The sequence below is a fragment of the Lagenorhynchus albirostris genome, chromosome 17 (assembly GCF_949774975.1).
Source record: "Lagenorhynchus albirostris chromosome 17, mLagAlb1.1, whole genome shotgun sequence".
NCBI lineage: Eukaryota > Metazoa > Chordata > Mammalia > Artiodactyla > Delphinidae > Lagenorhynchus > Lagenorhynchus albirostris.
Genome location: NC_083111.1, coordinates 52,565,007 through 52,590,739, shown reverse-complemented (window position 1 = coordinate 52,590,739; position 25,733 = coordinate 52,565,007).

Below are 25,733 nucleotides of genomic sequence, written 5' to 3'. Positions count from 1 at the left end.
TAACAGTTTATAAAGACCTAATTTGTAAGGTCAGACAATAATTGAATCCAAATAGTCGTTATTATAATCATGAACATTTGTCTTGAGCATAAATAGGTCATAAAAATAGGCCATAAATATTGGGCTTCCCTGGTGGCACAGTGGTTGAGAGTCTGCCTGCCGATACAGGGGACACGAGTTCGTGCCCCAGTCCGCGAAGATACCACATGCCGTGGAGCGGCTGGGCCCGTGAGCCATGGCCGCTGAGCCTGCGCTTCCAGAGCCTGTGCTCCGCGACGGGAGAAGCCACAACTGTGAGAGGCCCGCGTATCGCAAAAAAAAGATAGGTCATAAATATTAAAATGACCTATTAAAAATAGGTCATAAAAATTTCTAGACTAATCTCTTACGTTTTCCTCACAACACATAATCACAACATGAAAACGCCTTGCAGAGAAATTTTTAAAACCTCTTTATTACACACACAGAACAAGTTATTGGATGTTAGAGAAAATGTGCAAGTAGTTATTTAAACTGAAAACCATTTCTGTAGACTTGATGATAGGACATGCTGACCAGAAATTTTAATTTGCACCTCTACTATGTATGATAGCTTTTCAAAATCTTTGAGTTGAAGACAAATAGGTGGATATTTTTATTTCAATCTGAGGGCTTCTGAGTGGTATCTCAGGGTCATTTAATACATCAGTAAAATGTTTCATTAGCATATCTGTATCAATGAGTTTTCTTAAAATTATCATGATACCAATGCCTTATCTTTTTGCTGAAAGGCCTTGCAAACCTGGGCTTGGAGCAGTTTTAGCTTGTATCAAACTTACAGTGACTCAGAGCCTGGGTGTAGACATCTTAGGACACGTAGATAGCCAGATTTATCAAGGAGATGACCTTCTGTGATGCACAAGGCCAACCTGTACTTTTAAGGCAGATATTTCATTGTTTTGTTACTTTTGATGCTACGCTATCAATGCTTTTTCAGTTATATAAAATCATCAGCATAAAACATTTCTATGGTACTAACCTCACCTTTATGAGATATATATGAATGCCTATCGTTTGAAAAGAATCTTTAGAACTGTAACCAATATATTTATCATATTCTGTTGAAAACCATTTAAAAAGAACTTTAGTATTTAAAAAGAACTGTAAGTTTTTTAAAATGATCAACATGATCATTTTCTTTTGTACCAATCAATTAATACTTTCTGGGTACTCCTGAGGTTTCTTTAATATTTTTCTTTTGTAACTAAAATATGGGATTTGGAAAATGAAATTACTTGAGACAAGTGCTCTTGAGTTAATTAGTGAGTTGTGAGGGATTAGGAATTGTGGAGAGTGCAAACAGTTTTGGCAAGGGGAATTGTTAAAGCATAGTCCCTAACTAATAAGTAATATTGTAAAAAATATTTAACAACATGGGAAATATTTACAAGATTAAGTGAAAAATGGATATAGAATATGTACAATACAATCTAAAAGCTGGACAAAAATAAGCTAGAATATTAACAATGATGATCTCTAGGTTATGGGAAGGGTGATTTTTATTTTCTCTATACTACATCTCATTTCCATTACCGTGTAGTGATTTAAAATATGGGCTTAGAGTTACGTCTTAGTTCTACCACTTACTTTGATGAGTTAAATAACCTCTTTAAATCTTCTTTTCTTAGCATGTAAAATGGACAGTAATAGCTACCTTATAGGGTTGTTGTGATGTCTCAGTGAGATATTCATAGAAATGCTTAATGCTGTGCCTTGCCTATAGTAAGTGCACAGTAAATGCTAACTGGTATTACGTACTTTACTGAAACAGATTATTACAACTACAAAATATTTACCACTTCAAAGCATCCTCAAATACAAAGAATATTTTTAATCTAGGTGATATCTAAATAGTAAAATGACCACTTTAATTCAGGAAAATTATATGTATTTTTAAATTATTCTAAATGAATTTTGCAGACCTATTATACTATTAGTATATACAATACTAATATTGTTTTATGTTAGTATAATAATATACTAATAGTTTATACTATTTCAGAAGCATGTATGTTTGTATGTATGTGTGTTCCTTAATACTAGATATTACATAAAGTTAAAATTACTATCTAAAAATTCCAATTTTTCATTATGATATTACAAACCCAACTCTGTAAAATTTAAAAAGTAGTTATAGAAACATGTAAGTATATAAATCTTTTAAAATTTCCAAAACTTTAGAAAATCTCTATTTAGACATGAAAAACAATTATCTATGTGCTATATCAAAAATCATAAATAATTCATAAAACTAACCATGAATTATTTACGGTCTTACTGAATACTTCTCAGGATAATAAAGGATATATTCTGATAATCTAGCTGAGTGGCCAGAATTTTAGTTTCTGTGTGAGTTGAAAATTTGAAAAGAGAATTTAAGGGACTGAACTTAGCTTTCACATTCTGCAGCCAGAATGCTCAGAAAGTTTATTCTTTTCAAAGTAGACTTAGTTACTTAGCTATTCAGAGTAGATTGGCCCACATGTGGAATGAAATATGAAATTTAAGTTCTCTTCTGCTTTTTGTTGATGGTAGAATGGGGTCTCACAGAATTAGAACCAGAAATGATGTTATAATCAGCATCCAACAATCTATCTATCACCCCTGCCACCCATCATCCATCCATTTATCCATTTTTTCATTCCTTCTCTAAGTATTAGTTGAGCCCCTTTAATGTGACATGCATTTTGCTAATGTGACATGCCCCTTGTTCACAAAGGTGAATAAGAAACTCAAGGTACCTGACCCCAGGGGACTTACTATCTCTCAGAGGAATCATACAATAAACAAACGGACAAAATAAAAGCTAATAAAGAAATTAACAGGGCTTCCCTGGTGGCGCAGTGGTTGAGAGTCCGCCTGCTGATGCAGGGGACACGGGTTCGTGCCCCGGTCTGGGAAGATCCCACATGCCGCGGAGCGGCTGGGCCTGTGAGCCATGGCTGCTGAGCCTGCGCGTCCGGAGCCTGTGCTCCGCAATGGGAGAGGCCACAACAGTGAGAGGCCCGCGTACCGAAAAAAAAAAAAAGAAATTAACAGGGTGATATAAAAAATATATATATATATAATATATATTTGTTTGGGTGGGGGCTAGGATGGAAGATACTTCAGACAGGGTTGTCTGGGAAGCTTCTTTGAGTTGTGACCTGAGGGAGGAGACAAGAGCCAGCCAGAAAGAGCTGGAGGAAGAACCTCCCAGACAGGGAAAACCACAAGGCTTGGAAAGTAATCATGATATAATATTAAGTGAAACAATAATGCTAAACTGATTTATTCATACAATGGGACATGGTCAAAAGAAATATCTTGGATTCACATGCATCAACATGGAGAAATCTCAAAAAAACAGTGAATGGAGAAAGGAAGATGCAAAATCGTGTTCCTCATGATACTATCTATGAAACTGTTAAAAGCACAAAACATGTATTTGTTTATATACCTATATATTATAAAGCTTATATACATAAATGATAGAAATATATACCAATTTCAGGATTTTGCTTACTTCTGGGGGAAAAGAGGGAAAAAATGGAGAGTAGGACTTTAAAATGTTTATTTCTTTAAAAGAAAGAAACTTGAAGCAAAAAAACTAAAGTCAAGGGATGATAACGTGTTGGACTTTTTACTCTTTCCTGTATATTTGAAAATCTTGAGGATTAGAAAGTTTAAAACACAATACAAATTGTATAAATCTAATATTAAAACTAAATTCAAATACTGAGAGTATGATCCTAATGTTCAGAAACTGAAATGAAATATTCTCAAATGTTAATAGTCATTATCTCTGTGTTGTGGGATTGTGAGTGATTTTTGTCTTCCTTATTCTTTGCTCCAAATAGCAGTACACTGCATGGATTAAGAATGTAGGAAAAGGGACTTCCTTGGTGGTGCAGTGGTTAAGAATCCGCCTGCCAATGCAAGGGACATGGGTTCGAGTCCTGGTCCGGGAATATCCCACATGCCAGGGAGCAACTAAGCCCATGCGCCACAACTACTGAGCCTGCGCTCTACAGTCCGCAAGCCACAACTACTGAGCCCACGTGCCACAGCTACTGAAGCCTGCCCACCTAGAGCCCATGCTCCGCAACAAGAGAAGCCACCGCAATGAGAAGCCTGTGCACCACAACAAAGAGTAGCCCCCGCTTGCCACAACTAGAGAAAACCCACGTACAGCAACGAAGACCCAACACAGCCAAAAACAAATAAATAAATAAGTAAATTGAAAAAAAAAAAAAGAATGTAGAAAAAGATACTGACCAAGAGAGAAGTGGGTAGTAAGGAGGTGTATTGCGGAGGAAGAACGAACAAGCTATAGCCATTCTGTCGTTTTGGTTTATGGGAAAATGCCTTATAGCCTTACCCTCTAGTATGTTCCACAGTCTTTTTATAAATATGTTTGTTCATTTGTTATTTTTCAACTTTATTGAGGTATAATTCATATAAAACACACTGCATATAGTTAAAGTGTACAGTTTGATACATTTTGAATTATGTATACCCCCCATAAAATCATCACCGTAATCGCCTCCTAAACATATACATCAGCCCCAAACATTTCCTGATATCTCTTTGCCATCCCTCTCTCCCGTTTCCTTCTCTTCCCCTCCCCCAAACCACTGATCTTTTTATAGATATATATATAACTATGTGCTCTAGTTTTGTCTTGCTTCTTTTACTCAGCATCATTATTTCGAGATTCATCCATGTTATTGCATTTATTAATAGCTCATTACTTTTTATTGATGAATAGTAGTCCATTGTATGGATATACCCCAATTTGTTTATTCATTTAGCTGTTGATAGACATTGTATTGTTTTCAGTTTTTGGCTATTACAAATAAAGCTGCTAATAAACATTATGTGCAAGTCTTTGTGTGGGCATACTTTTTCTTTTCTCTTGGGTAAATAAAATCTATATTTTAAATGTCCAAAGTAGAATATCTTCCATCTCACTTGAAATTATCCTGTGACATTTGAGTTTCCATGCTTTACATTACAGCTTTTTAATACTTTACATTAAATTGGACCTAAATTTCCATGTCCTCAAGTTGATACTTGACAAATATCTCTTGGCTATCATCATGCCTTTGGTCACTACTTTGTTAAACAAACTTCATATTCAAGATTCTTGATTGTTTTCTTGGATGAGTTAGTCGTTTCAGTTTTTTAATCTCATGGTTATTCTGATTGTCTGATACTTATCAAAATAAATAATATTTGTTTTATCACATCGACAAAGCTGATTATAGAACATGCCTTTATATTGGCAGGAGAATGGGCTTGTTAATCCTTTATCCTATAATTAAACTTAGCTCCTACCCCCAATACTGGTAAACTAGTCAATCCTGGGCTTCCCCCATGGGAACAGACTTCCAAGTGCACAGATGGAGCAGTACACAAAACACTCTCTCAGCTGCCTGGCACATCTCAGGAGGAATGAGTCCCATGGAGCATGCTGAGGTATGAGGTACATTTTTGAAACTCCCCATTCAAATATTTCATTTCTCCTTCCCCTGGGGGAAGAGTAAGAAGTGGGAGAAGACAGTGTTCATCTAGGCAGAGTCCTTCAACATAGAAACAGAAGGAATAGGAAATAAATGTCCCTTCTCCCCACAGTAAGAGTTTCCTACAGTTCATGGAGCCCACACCTTTCAGAGTCAGGGAATGATGAATACTTGTCATATGAAGTGGTTGCATGAGTCTGTGTTCCTCCACACTATGTCCTTTGGAGTCAGGGTCCTGGTTCTTTCTCTCTTTCCCCTCTACTCTAGATAGAATACTCAGCGCCACAGAGCACGGAGTGACTTTAAAGTGATTTTATCCTTGAATAAAGAGGATATGGCAAAGAATGGAGATAGAGGAATTTGTCCTTGGTTGTCCTGCCAGGAGAGAAAGCGCTAATCTTAACAAAACATTCCCCTGCTTTCAAAGCTTTCCCTTGGCACTGGAGGGAACCTTTCACTTACTTTTACATTCATTGAGAACTTCCAAGAAGGAGCATGTTTCTTTTCCCTCTGCACGTGAAGATAGCATTCCTGTTTCATATGACTCTTTTTAAACGGAGACAAGAAGATATAAAGGTTTAAAATCTGCCAATTTCAATGTGTGAAGCTTTCATGAGTTTGCTCTGCTGAAGTAGTTGATATCAATGGATTGCAAGTCCACTCCATTCTGGAGAAAGGATGCTTGTCTGTTAAGAAATTGCTTCTCTGTATTGACCCATCTGACTTCAACTTTATCTTTATCATGTTCCAACACTGATATTCTACAAGGAAGTTTTTAATCCTAAAAAGTGCTTTAATAAGAAACAGGAAAAGAATCAGCGTTTTGACTGAGGGTTACTTGGAATTTTCCCTTGTGAAGCTATCATCTTTAAGTCTGGAAATTTTGGTAGTATCTAACATGAAAGGATAAGTATGTGGACTATTTTTATCCCTTGAGGATCAAATGAGAAAAAGATAAATATTACTGTGATCCATCAATTTGTATCAAATTGAAGAATAGGCATGTGGAGAAGAAGTTAAGTTCCAATCCTTGAGTTATAATTACAATCCATTTTACATGTTATGTAGGCAGAGAGAAAACCTGATCATTCTTACTTGAAAAGCACTTTTTCTCCTAATTTTCTTGTATAATGATTGAAATTGTTTTATCTCTGCTAATATCCTGAATTTTATTCAGTAAAGAAATATGATTTTCATGTTCATGATAACCACCATTAGGGACCAAAATAGTGCTACCAGGTTGCTGTGAGTATAAAATGGCTATTATTTTATTTACATCCACCAAAGTATTCCCCATTTTGCTTCGGAGGTAAATAGTCTCAACCCTGGCTCGTAACATTCATACAAAAAAAGCTCTGCACTATGTCTCCTAATGTCACATTATGCTTTTGCTAAGGAGGAAAAACCACAACTTGATATATAGTGTTAGTTCGCTCATCAATTAAATAAGCTTCATCTAAAATGCTTCAGTAAGTTCTAATTGCTCATTTATAAAACAGTCTCTGGCAAAAGTGACATTTCAGATGACAGGCATTAATGACTTACTAGGAGTAGAAAAAAAGTATTCTGATCTTTTTCATGATTCAAAAGCAAACAAATCTCAGGTTTTCCCCAGAAAAAGAAATATGATCTGTTTTAATGTTTTCCTGTACTCACTAATTTTTTTTAACTACAGGAAAACATTGATTTGGATAATTCAGTCACTTATGTCATGGGTACTTCCCCAGGCCAATTAAGCCTGGGAATTCAGTTAGGATACAAAGTAATCAGAAGTCTTTTTTTCTGTGGTGGTGTCCCATCTTCTCTAGGGTCTTATTTGCTTCTAGCTACCAGATGATCCTAATTAATCTTGGTTCCCAGCTCATGCCCAGAGAGACCACATGCCACAATCCCAACAACCTCCTAAACCTTGTGGCTATTAAAGAGATTCCCCTGCGTAGTTGGGAGACTTCTTCCTCTTCATTTCTACCACTGGCATTCTTGCTCTTGCCTGATGAGTACTTTTTTTTTTTCTTCCCATGGAAAAAAATGTACTTTTGAGCAAGGACATAGTAGATCTCTTAAGAGTTTTATTTGAAGTTAGATACTGATTTTAAGATCTGACAACTATATTAAATGAAGATAGATGAGTCACTTGTTAACAGGCATGTCCCAGCCCATGCAAACACATCGGTTGCTATTTGCTGTCCAGATAGATGCAGAGACTGGATGGAAACAAGGTATTTTTGTGAGGCTTGGAATTGCTATGTCTCTGACAAGGTGGAGATATTTTACGTGGTCGTTAATCCTGGATCCAGGTCATTATTTAACAGACATAGTTATGTGGGCAAACAGGAAACATTATTCTACTTTACTCTTAAGTGGGTGCAACTAGTATGAACTAACCTGACAAATAGTTAATATTGGTTTATGTCATGAGAGGAGAAACTTTCACTGATGTTATGTAACAAATTTACTGCGAATGCCCTTCATGAGGGCATAATGACAAAGGGTTGATCACCTCAATGACTCCCCATGACTGTAAACTTTAAACTGTAAACTGTAAACTCCCCATGACTGTAAACTGTAACTCATCTGTCTTTCAACTACGAACCCTTTAAACATTGTTTTTACTATCTAAATCTTACACTCAGTGCATAATCGATTTTTGTTATGGCAAATTATTTTCACTCAATTTTTAGTCACTTTTTTCTGCTACTAACAATATATAAAACATTAAGCACATCATTGAAGAAAGTCATACTTCTAAATTGCTCTTTGAAGATTTGCATTGTATTGTTTCCCTTTCTCCTCTCCCTTCACATTCCTTTGTATACCTTATCTAAATATCCTTTTTTAATTGAAGTACAGTTGATGTGAATTATTTTTAATTTAAAAATTTTCTTATTGAAGTATAGTTGGTTAAAGGCTCTTAATTGCACATATAGTCAGCTTTCAGCATCCATGAATCCAAATCCATGGGTTCTACCAACTGTGGATCAAAAATATTACAAATAGGGCTTCCCTGGTGGCGCAGTGGTTTGAGAGTCCGCCTGCCGATGCAGGGGACATGGGTTCGTACCCCGGTCCGGGAAGATCCCACATGCCGTGGAGCGGCTGGGCCCGTGAGCCATGGCTGCTGAGCCTATGCGTCCGGAGCCTGTGCTCCACGACGGGAGAGGCCACAATAGTGAGAGGCCTGCATACCGCAAAAAAAAAAAAAAAATATATATATATATATATATATATATATATATATAACAAATAAAATTCCAAAAATCAAAACTTGAAATTGCCACACTTAGGCAACCAATTACATAGTATTTACATTGTATTTACGGCTATTTACATAGCATTCACACTGTATTAGCTATTATAAGTAATCCAGAGGTGATTTTAAAGTATACGGGAGGATGTACATAGGCTATACGCAAATACTATGGCCATTTGATATAAAGGACTTGAGCATCCAGGGATTTTGGTATCCGAGGGGGTCCTGGAACCCATCCCCTACAGATACCCAAAAGCAACTACATTTCTTAAAATTTATCGAATGTCAACAGTGCCCTTAAGTATGTCCCCAGCTCTTAGCACTCTGCCTGGCACACAGTTTGTGATCCATAAATATTTGCTTCATTTTATTGAAACATAATCTAAACATGGAATTAAATCCTAGAAAATTTGTAAATAGACAAAAATCAATCTCTTTTAGAAGAACACTCAAATATTTATTTAAATATACTTACTTATTGACAGCACAATTTTGGAAGTAATTTAAGTAAATATCCCTAAACAAAAATTTAGAGACATTAACCAATTACCGTTATTCTGCCACTTCGCTTTCAATCAATGTACATGCAATACAATTTTAGGATATTCATGCTTAATGAACCTGGCTCACTTGTAGGCACACATCTGCTTAAATGAAACTTATGAGAATGTGGTTAACGTTATTTTATTTGACTTTATTTGAAACTCAGTGTGAATTCTATTTAGTTTAAAGATCAAACATTTGGATGCTCTGATTTTTCTGTCGTGTACACATGCCGTTTTTTTATTTGCACATACCATTTTTTTTCTTAGCTAAACCCAGAAATGGAAAAGGCAAAAATACCGTGAGAACAGCGGTTTTCTTGTGGTATTTCCAGCTCATTGGAAGTGGAGTATACTGGAAATCACAGGAGACAGGCTTTTCCCAGGGGGCTCTAAGTCCAGTGACACTAATCCAAGACATTTGGTTTATTTAAAGCAGTCCTTTTAGGCTCATCTATCACTAGTCTCAAGACCCTGAATAAAACCCCTAGCAGTCCAAGAAATTATACACACGCAGCAGTCCAAGCCATTATACACACGCTCTGGCAGTCTTATTCCTCTATGTTACTTGTCCAAATACACAAACATTTTCCTTTCAACAAATATATAATAGATTTTCATAACTCTGAAAGATGGGTCCCCAAGTATGGGTTCTCTTTTCATGTGGAGGTTTGGACCACTTATTCCAATAGCAGGATGGAAAGCAAACTACCTTTTAAACCATCAATGCTTTCATTTCTTCCTCTTTCAATTTAGTTGTTGTGATATGACACCACCACCACTAACTCTAGGCCAGGACATGCAAAATAATTTGCAACACCAGGGATGTGAACAGTACAACTGGGGTTTCTCAGTCACCAAAATTTCAATTTTTTTAAAAAAAGTATGTTTTTCTTTTGGCCAAAGAGAAGCAATTGAAGGACAAAAACATGTAGATAGTAAGAAGGAAATTCAATTTGTTTCAATAAACATTTCCTAAACACCTACTGCGTGGCAGGTTCTGAGGATTCTAAAACGAGTAAGACAAAAGTAGGTGACATTTGTGAATGCCGACTGTTTGCCAGGACATCTTCTAAGCCCTATATATATATTTTTTCCTATAGATGTCTAACAACAACCCTGTAAGGTAAGTACTAGTATTGACCCTATTTTACAGAGAACATAGGGGTGCAGAGAAGTCAGTTAACCTGCTTAAAGTCACACAGGTAAAAAATGGTAGTGCTGAGATTAAACCCATGTAGACCATTTTTAGAAATTAAGCTTTTAATCATTTAGTCTCAAAATATTGACATTTTAAGGTGAAGGCAGATGTGTGAATTAATTACACAATATAATATGATATGAACAATAATTAAAGTACAATCTAGATATAAAGTAGAAGGGGTGGAGGGTAGAGGAGAGAGTAAGGGAGGCTTCAAAGAAGAAATGATATTTGGGTGGAGACAGAAAAGTGGAAATGGAGTTCACTACATAGAACAGCTTGGGCAGGGTGATAGGATGGAGAAACTTGAGAAGAACAGCACATGAAAAACACAGATACATGAAATAGTAGGGCTATGTTCTGGAAATCACAAATGATGTGGCATTTCTGAAACATAAGGCATTGATGTGGCAGGAAGTGAGTCTAGAGATACAGGCAAGTGCCAATTCACAGGGGACCTCATATGACATGCTAAGGGGACTATATTTTACCCTGTAAATCAGTATTTCTCAAGGTTCCCTTTTATATACCCTTAGATAGAGAAATAAACTCTGAGGTTGTGGCACTGTAGTCCACGTGATCCAAAGTCCTCAAGTGGGAAAAATTTTTGAAGCCTATGGTTTCGTTTAAAATTTATGCAGATTTGCTTTTGATTATATAATACAGTTGTGCTTATTTTAATATGTAAATTATTGTTTTAAATTATTTCTCACTCAAGAATATCAATGTTTTAGAATGATTTGCATGCTTTATCTATGACAAGGTACCCTGTGGTTGAGAAGTTCAGCTGAAGATGTTGGTGGGGCAAGAGGCAAAGCAATGATATAATCGTATTTGCCTCTTTGACAATATTGAGGGGACAGAGAAGGAAGAGGAAAATACTCAGATCAGATTCGAATTGATGAGGGTGAGCCACACCAAGGCAATGACAGTGGTGATGAAGAAGAGAGAAGTGACTTTAGAAACATGTATAAGGACAATTAGTTAGTTATCAAATGGATGTAAGGGATAATGAAGAGGACCAAGATGAGGCTGTGTATCAGTTAATGACAGGGCAATCTCATCAACTGAGATGGAGAATGTAGGAGGAAGGCTTTCCAACAGTTTTCAAGAACTTCATTTTATGGAAGTCTCAAGACAGAGACCCTAAATCCATGACAATTAAGAACATGATATTCTTAACCTTTTCACATTGAACAAACTCTCACTATGCTATTTTTTATTTTCTTTTCTAGTTTTTGAAAGTCTTTCCTCCTGGAATTTGAAAATACTATATGTGTACTATAAAAAATATAAAATTCAAAGATGTTATTATCAAAAAAACCAGAAAATAATAAGTACCGGTGAGAATGTGGAGAAATTGGAACTCCTGTTCATTGTTAGTAGCAATGTAAAATGGTGCAGTCTGCATGGAAAACAGTACGGAGGGTCCTCAAAAAACTAAAAATAGAATTACCATATGGTCCAGAAATTCCACTTCTGGGTATATATCCAAAAGAATTGAAGGCAGAAACTCGAACAGATATTTGTACACTGATGTTCATAGCAGCATCATTCCCAACAGCCAAAAGGTTGAAACAACCCAAGTGTACATCAACAAATGAATAGATAGACAAAATATGGTACGTACATACAATGGAATATTATTCTGCATTAAAAAGGCTTAAGACTTAAAAAGGTTTAAAAGGTCTCACTTAAAAAGGTTTAAAAAGTGACTGGCTTATTTCATTTTTTAAACGTCTGATGTATGAGACTATGATAAAATTTTTAAAAAGTCAATTTTCCTGAAACTGTTTACTAAATGATTACTTCCCCATTAGTTGATGATGCTTCTGTAGCATGAATCAATTTCATATTTATACAAGGGAATATTTCAGGACCATGTCTTCTTTCATAAGGGCCTGTATGGATGGAGAAGCTATGTAGAGGTAAGAATATTGGCTTTGAGTGAAGTGGCCAGTGTTGAGGGCCAGATCTATACTTTCTAGCTGTGTGGACTTGGGGAAGCTATTTAATCTTTATTAGCCTTGGCCTTTCTATATAGAAAATAAAAATAACAGTATTAGCCATTTTATGGGATTATTGCCAGGCCCGGAAATGGACGCCTTGCAAAGTACTTTGTATATAGCTAGTGCTTAATCAATGTTAGCTATTATTATTGCACTGCAGTTTGGCAGATATATATATATATGTGTGTGTGTGTGTGTGTGTGTGTGTGTGTCACAAATCTTTCTTGACTCTGCTGTAATATATTTGGTTCCTACAATTTTCAAGCAGTTCATTATAAGGAAGTATCAAGGCTGAAACGGCATGACTGTGTAGTTTGCAGAGCTCTTTTTCATGCGTTATTGATTTTCCTTTTGAGCTACAAAATAACTCTAATACAAGATGTTTTTCCTCCCCTATGGAGATGTGGAAACTGTTAAAAGTCACAAAAGTTTTAAGGCCAAGACTTCGACTTCGGCTCCAAAGCATCTGACTTCCAAATTCAGTGCTTTTTCTGATTTATCATGCTGCCTTCGGGAATAGAATCTCTCATATCATATAGCTGTGTAAACTGTGAACACACAGTCGTTTTATTTAGGAAAGTCTTAAGCATGAAAAGAATCTTTCTGATGCTTGTAGGGCAGTCCACATGTCCATAACTGAAATATCCCTAACACCTAAAGCATGAACAGGAGAGATTAAAGAGACCACTGGAATAATGTATGTAATGCAGCAGGTGCTTGATTTACCCCTGTATAAAATTTCAGGAGGATTGAGGAGTCTTTCTGTGAAAGTGGTGTCAAAACTAATTATAACACCTGACTCAAGACAGACATTCTTCAGACTTCTTTCTATCTGTGGGAGCTTTCTTGGCAGCCTGCTCTCATCACAAAAAGGTGTTGCAAGAGGGAGATTTTCCCTGAGCAGCCAAGTTGTACTGAAATTTCCAGAGGAGGAAAAGTGTGTTTAAAGCTTTCCTTGGTTGTTAAGAAGTAACTGGAACCTTCTTGCTGAATGTAAATTGGCCCTTTCTACTTTTCCTGCCCTGGTTTGTCATGGTAACAACTTTTTACTATAAATTAAATCTTTCAATTGAATCACATATGATAAACAAGTTATTTTATATGTTTACATAATTATTAATCATTTAGAATTGCAGTTACATAAAAAGTGCCACTTCTTGCCTCTATTACCCAGAATTAGCCATTCCTCCCAAAATGTTTTCCATATTTTCAACTTACTGAGGAAATTCAATCACCACATTTAAAATATATTGAGACTAAAAGTTTAAGTCAAAGTCTGTATAATCATAAATTCTCTTTGGAAGCTACAGCATGCAGCTTGGAAATAAGTTTCCATTTATTATGCAGAATTCTGAAAATCCGAATCAATTTCAATTTAGCTCTCAAAGAAACCTAATTTACAGGGAAAGATTAGCTAAATCATCATAACCTGCCACAGAATACGCTGATTTACACAGCCGTGAAATTTGTTTACTACAGTGGACAGCTGTTCTTGTCTGGTTTTGGTTTTGCTTCCTAGCTTGCATTAATTCTTCTTTTGGTACCAGTAACTCTATTACTTTCTGAAAAAGTGCCCCTTATACTACACATGCCTCTCTTAGCATGAACTCCATCTCTGGCTCCAGGCATGAGCATGTTATTCAAGCCCAGTTAGAGCATCTTATTCTCCTTGGCCAGAGTGATTACTTCAAGAATGGTATGTGGCCCAATCAGAGCGGAATGGCATTCAATGAGGATTTTGCTGGGACTTCAGGAACAGAAAGGCACTCTTTTCCACTGGGCTTTCGAAAATGTAGACCTTGAACTGTACACAACCATGTTTGTCAGCAGGAGCAGTCTGAGTGACACCAACATGCAAGAGAGCAGAGCTGAGGACTGGAAAGTAGCGGGGTTCTGGTGACCTCATTTGTAGCCTTGGATCAAGCCGGTACGCAAACTAGCCCTACTCCTAGACGTTAACCTTTTGACTTAATTGCTAAACACTTATTAATTAAGAGTTATTTCAAAGACCTTACAGTATGAAACATACTACAAATTGGCAAATATAATACAATATGATAAAGATTTGGTCAAAGCAACGTGCTATAGAGGAAATTAGGAGTACCTTGGAAGGGTCAGGCAAGAAATCCAGAAGGAGGAGATCCATTCCAGCTGAGTCCTAAACGAAGAACAGAAAGTAGTGATTATTTAGGCCGTGGAAGATGGTGAACAGAGGAATGGATAGCCGTGAATGGTCCTGATTAAGAAAATAGCCTGTGCAAAATCCTAGAGAACAGAGTAGTGATGTCAAGTAACATTGAGTAGTTCAGTACGGTAGGATCAAAAATTTGAGAGGAGAAAGAGTTTTGAAGTCATGAAAAATCAAGCTGGTGGAGTAAGCAGGAGCAAGATGAAGGAGATCCTTGTACATTATGTTTCTAAACAGAGATCTTGTGTTTTAGAAATCTGACTCATAGTTGTGTGGAGAAATGGTTTGAGAGGCAACAAAATTGAAGGTCATAAACCTTATAAGGGGAGAGATGGGCTATGTGGTCTTTTATAGTCACGTTGAGAATAAAGAGAATAAAGAGAATAAAGAGAATCAGATTTCAAAGAGAATGGATTTCAAAGAGATTTCGGGTGGATGAAAAATCAGATCTTCTGATTGATTGGATGTGGAAGAAACCTGGGATGTGTTAGAAGTGATTAAAATACGAGATAGAGGTTTGGTAGTTAAATTCTCCTTCCATATTAAGGTTCTGCTCTCTGTGGAAGGACTGCTCCTTCTTTTCTGACTGTTCATAATAAACCAGCCACACAACTGCTCAAGCCTTATCCCATTATTTATCTTTCTGGCCTTCTGAGTGCCTGTATTACTGTTTTCTGGTAGTCACTGTTGGGGAAATAAAGCAATCCTGACCATAAAAGTCCTCTCTGTACCAATATACAAGAGAGAGAACACAATTTATTATTGGAAAGCTATTAACAGATTTATTCGCATTTAAGGTAGGATGAAAGTGACTACAAAGTGTGGAGAGAATTCCACACAAATTTACACAGCAAAGCAGAAGAAATAACAAGAAACTTCTCTTATTGCCTCAAGAGACAAATGATGGTACCTGTGATTGTTACCTCCTGAAAGACTCCTGTGTTCATTTTGGAGATGTGTATTTATAGTTCCAAAGTTCAGAAGGGCTGTGACCTTGCATTGCAGAATCAAAAGATTGGGCCTCTTCTTGGGCCTATTATGTTTTTAAGGCGACACTCTAAGAATGGGAGGGTGGGGAGGAAGCCACTTTCCTTTTCTTTATTAAACAAAGAAAATTTCATCACTTTACTCTTGTATCACCAAGCTCTCTCTGCCTGTTATATCCCAGCTGGTTCAGTCTGCCTCTGTGTTTTTCCCTGAATTTAATACCTGAGATTAACTTTGATATTATATAACCCAAATTTCAGGGTAAAAGACATATGAGACCTTAAGTCCCCGACAAGTTCAGAGAATAACAACGCCCCACTCAAGTGGATAGCTGACTTAGAAATTATTGGAGGTCCTATCATACTTGTTAATTGGGTACCTCCATGTGTTTGTTCCAATGTGTTTCCAATCAAGGGATAACATTCAATTCACCCAGGCAATGGATGCTTGTTTTTCCCTCTCTTCTTTTCCGTTGTCTCCTAGTGTCTTAATAAACTGCTATAATGGCCATGTCCCAGGGAGAAGAAAGTAGCACGAGGCTGAGGAATGTTTACTTTGTTCTCCTCTGGTTCATTTTACAAGTACCTTTCAAGGATGTGTATCAGAAAGAAAGGTAGAGAGGAGTGCATCCTACTCAGGTACATAGAAATTCTTCCCCAAGTCAACAAACCTTCTCACACTACAGTGAAATAAGGCGGCATCAGTGATCTGCCACCTCCAATGTAGATTGGCCTTTGGGTCCCACCTGATGCCTCCTCTTAGAATCCTAATGGGGATTTTGGCTGTTTTGCAGAAGTTTCTCTGCATGATGGCTGTGGTGAGAAGCTAGGCAGCAACTGCTGCTGTCCCTTTGGGATGTTACGCTTGGCCAAATAACCCCTGGTTGGTTCTTGAGAGGAAAAAAATCCTGGCATTGGGTATTGGCAGAGGTGGTCTGTAGTAATGAATTTACAAGTAAGGACTTTTACTAATGATGTAATAGGGAGACTGAGGAAAGGATTTTATTTGACATCACATAAATATCTTCCTAAAATATTTCTTTTAGCATTCTTGCTCTTTCTCCAAAGTCTTTTGCTCATATCTCTCCTTACCTCTCCTTCCATTTCTTTCATCTTCTCTTCCCCACCCCCCTTTTGACAACCCACTTCAGCCTTCTCTCCTTTCTGTTTCCTCTGGATCCTCTATTCTTTCCTTTTCAATTCTATTTATTCCTCTTTTGTCTTCTCCAAAATATATCCTCAACAGTAACATTGCTCAGTGCCACAAAGGATCCACCTTTCTTAGAAGGCTGAAAAGAAAGAATTGTATAAACCTGTGATTTAAGCTTTTCCTATCACTTTAAAAACAAGCTATTCTTGAATCTTACTTTGAGAACCTGTATGAAACTGTTTCTGTCATTATGGAATCAACAAAGACCCAGTAAACTCTAATACCTCTCGTTGGCTTTTTAGAGGGGGGACTGATCATGGAGTGGTATGCTGACCATCTGCAGCTAGCAACTTTTTCAAAGACTGGAATTACCATTGTTAAAATTAAAAGACCTCAACGTTAAAAAAAAATTATTGTCTTAAATATTTCAGAACATATATGTGTGTGTGTGTGTGTGTGTGTGTGTGTGTGTGTATATATATATATATATAAAATCATTTAGACTTTAGCCTTGATGAGACATGTAGTAATGAAAAATGAATTGCTTATTTTTTGAATACTAATACTTGTCAATCCTGTAGTGTCCTTCATACAAATATAGCAAAACTTTCTCCTACAAAGTTTTTTGCTATTCATCATGTATTAATCAGGCAGTAGAAGGTACCCATCAATCACAGACAGTACTGGGTTTGACTCTCAGCTTGACTTTATCTCCTAGACTCAGTCTTCTTAACTTTAAAGTGGGAGAAATGATCTTCATAGGACTGTTTATAGGACTGAATTTGTCATGAATGTTAATTTCATTTCTTTCTCTGACCTTGATTTGTGTTGTTTGAAAAAAAAAAAGTAGGCATTTGGTTTTCTTTTCCCCAAAATCAATGTAAATATAATATGAAGGTAAACTTACCTCATTAGCTGCTGAAACATTTATGCTATCTAACTTCAGATATTAGAGCTTTAGTCATTGCTGTTGGAGGAGGTGTTCTTTCTTCATAGTCATACTCTTCTCCATGAAAGTTTGGATCTTTTTAACTTTATTGCAGCCATTCTGCCTAAAATAACACGATTTGTTAATCTTGCTAGCCCCAATTTATTTTATAGCTGTTTGCTTAGAGTGTATTTCATTTATAAACTCTCAAGATGTCAAAGAAATAAGGAAATTTTGGCAGTGTTCTGGATTCATGTTTCAAGTCTCTTCTGAAACTAAATAAATGTTTATTTCTTTTCTTTTTGACTACACCTGTAAACTGAAGGCCTGTGATGATTAACTATTTATCATTTCAGTTTGGATTGCTGATTGTTTTGGTAATTAAAAGCAGATGGCAGAAGCTGGAGAAAAAATGTGTAGCAGCTGATTAGTGGAAGTAAATGAATTTGAAGATATTTAACTTCCAGATAATAGATGGGTCAAACACAGTTTATGCTTCACTGTGTGTACTTTTAAAGTAATTCCATACACGATGTTTGATAATGTATCAAGAAGTAGGTGTTTGTTCTTCATCTTCTTTTGCTTTCTGTCTCATGACAGAATGCTCATTTTCCTTGAACAGCATACATGCCAAATATTAATTTCAGCTCAGCTTGGTTACTTGGGTCACCGGTGGCTTCTTGATAAGGATTTGCCTTGCCTGGGGGATAGCTTGAGGCTAAGCATTATGTGTTGCTCTGATTTTTCTTTATGGAGTTTGTTACTGGTTTTCAAAGCCAGCATTCAACGAAGTTCAGCTACCCTCTAAAGTTCATCTGTCAGCCTAAAACTTTCCATTTTGCTGCTGAAAAAAAGACTTCATCAGGTAAAATTAAGTTGTTCAGCAAGTTAGACATGTTTTAAACATGTTTATGCACTGATCTCCATTCCCTCTCAGATTAATGTTCATTAAAATTCTAATTCCCACTCCCCTGGAACTGTGAAACCAATTTGAATGGTATGGGTGACTGTCTAATTTCAGTAAACCTGTGTAAGGAGTTATTTGCCATGAAGGCTAAAGGATCCAGACCTAAATGTCAACTCACTAAAGCACTGAAAATTTATGTTCAATGAATGAAAGTCACCAGAAATAACCAAGCCTGTTTATAGTTTTTCAGTCATTTTCTGCGAAATGTCTGCTGAAGTGGAAAAAGTGAGAGAATCAAAAGATATGCTAGAGATTCTCCTTCGGAGGGTAATCTGCCTTTATTCAAGACTTTTATTAATGTTTTAGGAATAGTTCTACTTTTTTTTCTTTGTATATGTTTGCCTTGATAGAAAAGGGAGTACATAATATCAATTCTGTTATTTATTATTAAAGATTTCTTAAGAACCAATCTGTATGGGTTGAATTGTTCTTCCCCCCTCCCCCGCCAACGCTGGCTCCCAAAATAGATGTATGTTGAAGTTCTAACCACCAATACCTCAGAATGTGATGTTATTTGGAAATAGGGTCTTTGCAGCATTAACCAAGTTAAGATGAAGTGATTAAGGTGGGCTCTAATCCAATACAACTCGTGTCCTTACAAAAGGGAAATCTGGACAAAGACACAAAGAGAGGGAAGATGATGTGAAGGTAGCCATGCGATGGCAGAGATTGTACTGATGCAACTGTAAGCCAAGGCATGCCAAAGAACTGCCCACTACCAGAAGCTAGGAAGAGGCAAGGAAGGATTCTACCGAGTCTCAGATGGAGCAAAGCTCTACCGACACCTGGATTTGGGACTTCTAGCCTGTAGATTTGTAAAAGCATACACTTGTGCCTGTTTTAAGCCACCCAGTTTGTGGTACTTTGTTATGATGGCCATAGCAAAATAATACACAATCCATTACCTGTCATGAAAACTTTTCCTTGAGAAAGACATCTGGAAGAATAGATTAATAACAGAGAATCTAATACTCTGTTTCTCATTAATACATAGTCTTTCACTCTATTTTTAAATGTTTTTAAGTGTGAGATTTCTATTATAATACAAAAGCCACACATGTTCATTAAGGAAAATGTTAAAAACAGAGATAGGTGGTCTGACTGGGTCCTTCCCTGCCCTACAGTGTATTCTCCACAGAGCAGCTAGGGTGAACTAATTAAAATATTGATCTTGCCTCTTCTCTCATTAAAACACTTCACTGACTTTTTCATCTCAGAGCAAATCTATAGAATTTCAGTGACCTATAATCCATATAAATCATTATAGCAATGGTTCTCAATAAACTGGGAACATTGGAAAACTGCTGCTATTTGGGCTCCATCCTAAATTCAAACAGAATCTCTGAGGTGCAGACTGGGCATGGGTATTTTGAAAACCTCCCTAGGTAATTCTAATGTATTCTAAGATGAAGAACCACTCTGTCACAATTTCTCCTATTCACTCCTGAAACCCCTTCTTTTTGCTCCTGTTATTTCTTTGACCTCATGTCCTACTGCCCTCCACCTTTTTTTTTTTTTTTCACTACACTCTAACCACACTGGCCTCCTTGCTGTACCTTATAACCCTCAAGCATGTTCTCACTTGCTTTGTTCTTCTTTCACTGCCGCCATCAGGTATTCATTCACATGACTGGCTCCTTCACTTCTTTCAGGTCTCTGCTCAAAGGAAACCTTACCAGTGAAGACTTTACTGACCCCTTTAAAAAATACTCTCCACATCCCATCCTCTACTCCTGCACTAGTGTTCCTTTTCCCCTTTGCCTTCTTTACTTTATGTTATTTACCAACCTCTGACACATTATACACTTGTTTACTTTTTAATTGTCTGCCGCACCCAACTCGAAAAAAGCTCCTTGAGGGCAAGAACTTTGTGTTGTTCACTGCTATATCTCCAGCATGAGCGACAAATAGTAGCCACTCAATATATATTTGTTGAGTCGAGAAATGAATTATGATAGGGTTGGTAAATATTTCGAGATGTGAATGAAATCATGTCCTAATGGATTCATGTAAGTTCTTTTTCAACTCTGGAGTTAACTTTGCCTATCAGAACTGTATTAATCATTTTATCAGAATAAAACAAAATAACACAACAAGAGAAATTCATAAACATTTTGAACTATTCTTGGTATCCTCCTGACATTTCTATTTCTACTCTTCATTTTCTCTTCTTGATATTTTAATCTTCTGCTTTTACTCCTACTTTGAAAACCTCTGGATCAGTCTTACCTACAACCTTTATTCATATCTTGAATATTGGCATTGGCCCTGTTCTCATTACACCCATCCCTGCATGTTCTTTCCTGCTCCCAGTGGTTTCTGTGGTTCTCACTTTGGCTACCCTTTGGAATATCTAGAGAGATTAAAAAAATACAAATGAATAGTTCCCACCTTAGTCCAACTGAATAAGAATCTCTGAGTTGAGACTCAGGCGTTGGTTTAAAAAATTCCTCGGGGGACTTCCCTGGTGGCACAGTGGTTAAGAATCCGCCTGCCAATGCAGGGGACATGGGCTTGAGTCCTGGTTCGTGAAGATCCCACATGCCATGGAACAACTAAGCCTGTGCGACACAACTACTGAGCCTGCGCTCTGGAGCCCTCAAGCCACAACTACTGAGCCTGCGTGCCAGAACTACTGAAGCCTGTGTGCCTAGAGCCTGTGCTCCACAACAAGAGAAGCTACTGCATTGAGAAGCCCGTGCACTGCAATGAAGAGTAGCCCCCGCTCGCCGCAACTAGAGAAAGCCTGCACGCAGTAATGAAGACGAAATGCAGCCAAAAAAAAAAAAAAAAAAAATTCCTTGGGTAACTCTAATGGATAGCCCAAATTTAGAACCACAGATAGATGTTGAAAACTTCTCAGATCACAGTTGGAACTTTCCCTGTGTTTTGGGGGAATAATATAAACAAGATGTAAGGTAACAAGATAGATGATGGATTGTGTAAATAAAAATCAACCAGGGAGAGACTGGAGGGAAGGAAAAGAATCAGCTATTGCAATACTCTAGGCAAGCAATGAGAATGTGAATTGAGGACGTTGGTGATGGGAGAGGAAAGATAGATTGGACAGACACTAGGGAGGATGTATCAGTTATCTATCGTTGCATAACAAACTATCTCCAAATTTAATGGGTTAAAAGACCAACAATTACTGACTTCGCTTATGAATTTGCAATTTGGCTAGACCTTAGTGGGACTGGCCTGCCTGCTTCATGCGGTTTCAGCAGGATGGCCTCAAAGGGCCCTGAAGGATGTACTTTTAAGATGGGTTACATGTCTGTGTCAAACTGGTGTTGGCTGTCACTTTGAACCTTAGCAAGGGCCAAGGCTGAGAGTTTTTTTTTTTTTTTTGGCGGTACACGGGCCTCTCACGGTTGTGGCCTCTCCCATTGCGCAGCACAGGCTCCGGACGCACAGGCTCAGCGGCCGTGGCTCACGGGCCTGGCCGCTCCACAGCATGTGGAATCTTCCCAGACCGGGGCACGAACCCGTGTCCCCTGCATCGGCAGGCGGACGCTCAACCACTGCACCACCAGGGAAGCCCCTGAGAGCTTTTTAAGAAAAATGTTTTAGGGACTTGCCTGGTGCTCCAGTGGCTAAGACTCCGTACTTCCACTGCAGGTGGTATGGGTTCAATCCCTGGTCGGAGAACTAATATCCCACATGCCCTGGAGTCAAAGAAAAAAAAAACATTTAAAATGTTTTAGTTTTTTTGGCTTCACAAGTCTGACAAGGGCCTGGTGGGGTATACATTTGGGAAGATGCCCCAAACTTGGCTCTGAAGGCTCCTCCCGGGGAAGGCCAGCTCTCAGCTGCCTGCTCCTTCTGGGGTCCAAGCCCCAGGCCAGAGAGGTCATCGCCTCAGTGCAGGCAGAGTGACAGGGACAGCAGGTCGGAGGCAGGTCCGGTCCTGGCAGCCTGGTTGGGGCACGGCCTGTTCTCAGGGCTCCCTTCCTGCTGTGCTGGGCTTTGCCTCTCGGTCAGCGCTGGCTCTTGCAAGTACAACTGGCACTGGGGGCGTCTTGGAATGTTTCCTCTTTACCCTTTTGCGGCTGTGTGTGCAGCTAGGCCTCGGGAGAGGAGATCCGCTGGGAGAACGGAGGTTTGCGGGCTTCCTGGGTAAGGCTCTGGCTGGCTTCTCCAGGATGACGCCTCCTCCTCAGACTCATGTCGGGTCCAGTTACTCTGGTTGGGGCGGTCGTGCTGCACCGACTGTCTCTGCCGGCGCAGCTCCCTTGCCGCCTGTCAGCAACGTCACGTACTCCTAACGCTGTTCCTCCGGGGGCTGCTTGGACGCTCGCTGGCAGGCCTTCTTCCGCCACTCTTTCGGCGTATGGGAGCCCGTCAGGTGTTCCCGCCGCTTCTCGCGGTAACGAGCGGAAGCCTCGGGCCGCTGCCATTTTGTTTCTCCTCTCAGAGGGCCCCGGCGGTGAAGCCACCGCTGCGCGACTCCCGCTCGCCTCTGGCGCCCGCGGGGGTCCAGGCTGAGAGGTTTGATACCACTTAAGGTGAGTCTGTCCACGAGCCGCTCGGGCTTCATTAACAGCACGGAGGCTGACTTCCAGGAGCAAGCAAGCCAAGAGAACAAAAGGGGACGCGAGTTGCGTTTTCGTGACTGAGCCTGAAAAGTCACAGGGCGTCACCTGTGCTCTTGGTTGAGGCAGTCGCGAAGGCCAGCTGCCGTTGAAGGGAAGGGAGCCTAGACTCCAAATCTTGATAGAGGGACAGGCAAGGTTGTAGAAGAAATATGGGATAGGAGATAGTGCGTTAGGCATTTTAGGAAACGACAGTAAGCCACAATCTTGCGGACTAATTGGAAGGGGACAGAGGGAAAAAGTGAAGATGGAAGGGCAGAAGTCATTTACGCAAAAGCAACTTCGAAGGTATGCTTATTTGGATTATTACGAAAAATAAAATAATATCATTAGCTAAGGATGTGGGGAAATAGTTTGTAATATACGTTTCTAAAGGCTAGAGAGTAATTGTTTCATTTGCTTGTTTGAGTACTTAGATTGGACATGGACAAAGCTTTTGAAGGGCGATGGTAGTTTTCTAAACGCTTTTGGAGACCTTTGTTACTTAGGCTGTTTTTACACGTTCATCCTGTTAAGTTATTTGAATGCACACTTCAACTCAAACAACTGGTAAGGTTAGTGAAAAAATAAAATCAAACCAAACCAAACTTAAAACCATTTACTGAAACTTGGGTGACTTTTCTTTTAAAAGGAAAAGGTCATGACTTTTTTCTTTCTTTCTTTCTTTCTTTGTTATAAATAAAATAGGAAGCCAGTCCTTCCAACTCACTATCATTTTAAGGGATTAATACAGAGAATTTCCTGACTTAACTGTAATCCATCTTCAATTATATGCTTCCAGGGTTGATAATACAGAATGGGCCCAGTGGAATCACATCTTTGTCTTAGGTAAATTTGTCATTGGTTAGAAGGGGCAGCTAGAATCATTTTGAAAAATGACCTTCTTGTGGTAGTCCCAGGGTCAGCTGCAATAAATATTGTGTGGTAACGGTGACTGTGATGAGTGGTATCTAAGAGAACGCAGAACAGTGTTTTGGGTTCCTTTTGGCTCTTTTATTCCTGTTGGCAAACGCTCCAGAAGAGAGGTTCACACCCAGCTCTGCCTTGTCCATGTGAGTTTTTGGTTCACATAGTATCTTAAGGCAGAAAAATGAAGGAAAAGGGCATTGAGAAATCCTTTTTAATGGCTTCATTGCAGAGCTAAGTGTACCACACACTTTGGTTGCATTTTTTCCCTAGAATGAACTACTCAAACTGCTGCTTAGGTTTGTTGTTTTGCCAGAGCTCAAACTGTGTGAATCATGTGAAAGGGACATAATTAAATGTATCGGATATTTTAATACTAGGAAAACAGGTGAGTGGCAAAGCATATTAATGCATTTAACAGAGAGTTATTAAATGCCTCCTATGTGCAAAACACAGTGCTAAATGAAATTAGAACGTTGTTCTGATTTGGATGAGCTTTGGATTCAAGAGTTGATTTTTGTAGCTGTCTTTTTTGTTAGCTCAGTATTTCACTTTTACTCAGCTGAGTTTACAAAGCAGCACATTGCCTACAGTTTGACTCATCAAGTGGCAGATTTTTATTGCTGCTTTCTCTTTTCTCAGTCTTTTCATTGACTGTCTGAATACACATCATAAAATCAGCACCGTTGGCTTTGACATTTATTATAACAATGCATTTGTGAGAGGAAATGTTATGAGACCTGTGGCTTACAAACTCCTTGATCTATTTACTCCAGATGATTGGATCCTAATCCTTGCAGGGTGGGACGGGCCCTAAAACTTACAGGGTGGGATGAGAGAAGTTTTAAATTATCAATCACACCTGGAGTGCACTGCTCCCTCTCAGTTATTATGAGCTTCATGTTTATTACTTTTGTACCTTGTTCTCGGTCTGCCCAGCAGAAAGTTAAAAGTGTGCCGTGTGTTAGGTAGTTCTCTCGGAGGAATGGCCTATAACCACTATAACTTGAAAGGTATATTTTCTAAGTTGCTAAATTTTAATGAATGTGTGTGTGTGTGTGTGATCTGTCTGTTTTATTCAGATAAAATGTACCAGTCAGTATTTACTAAAGAAAAAGTTGAAGAATACATCTCTCAAAGATGATAGAAGCATAGGAAGAATTTTTCTTAGGTAGTATTCTTATGTTTTGGAAGAAGGCTCAAAATAGTAACATAAATTTTTGTCAGAGGAACACCTTCTGTCTGCATGCCAGGCACTGGGTAGTCACTGGAAAACTAAAGATGACCAAGATTTGTCTCATACCCTTGGGGAGGTTGCAGTGAGAGTGAAGAAGAACTTGATTCAGATGTAGAAAAGGCTAATGCACCAGCTCATATGCTGTGGTATTTGGTAATCATAACAAATTTTGATTAATTAGGCAGAAAATATTTTGTTTATTTCCAGTTTCATTTCCTATAAAGAGAGAGA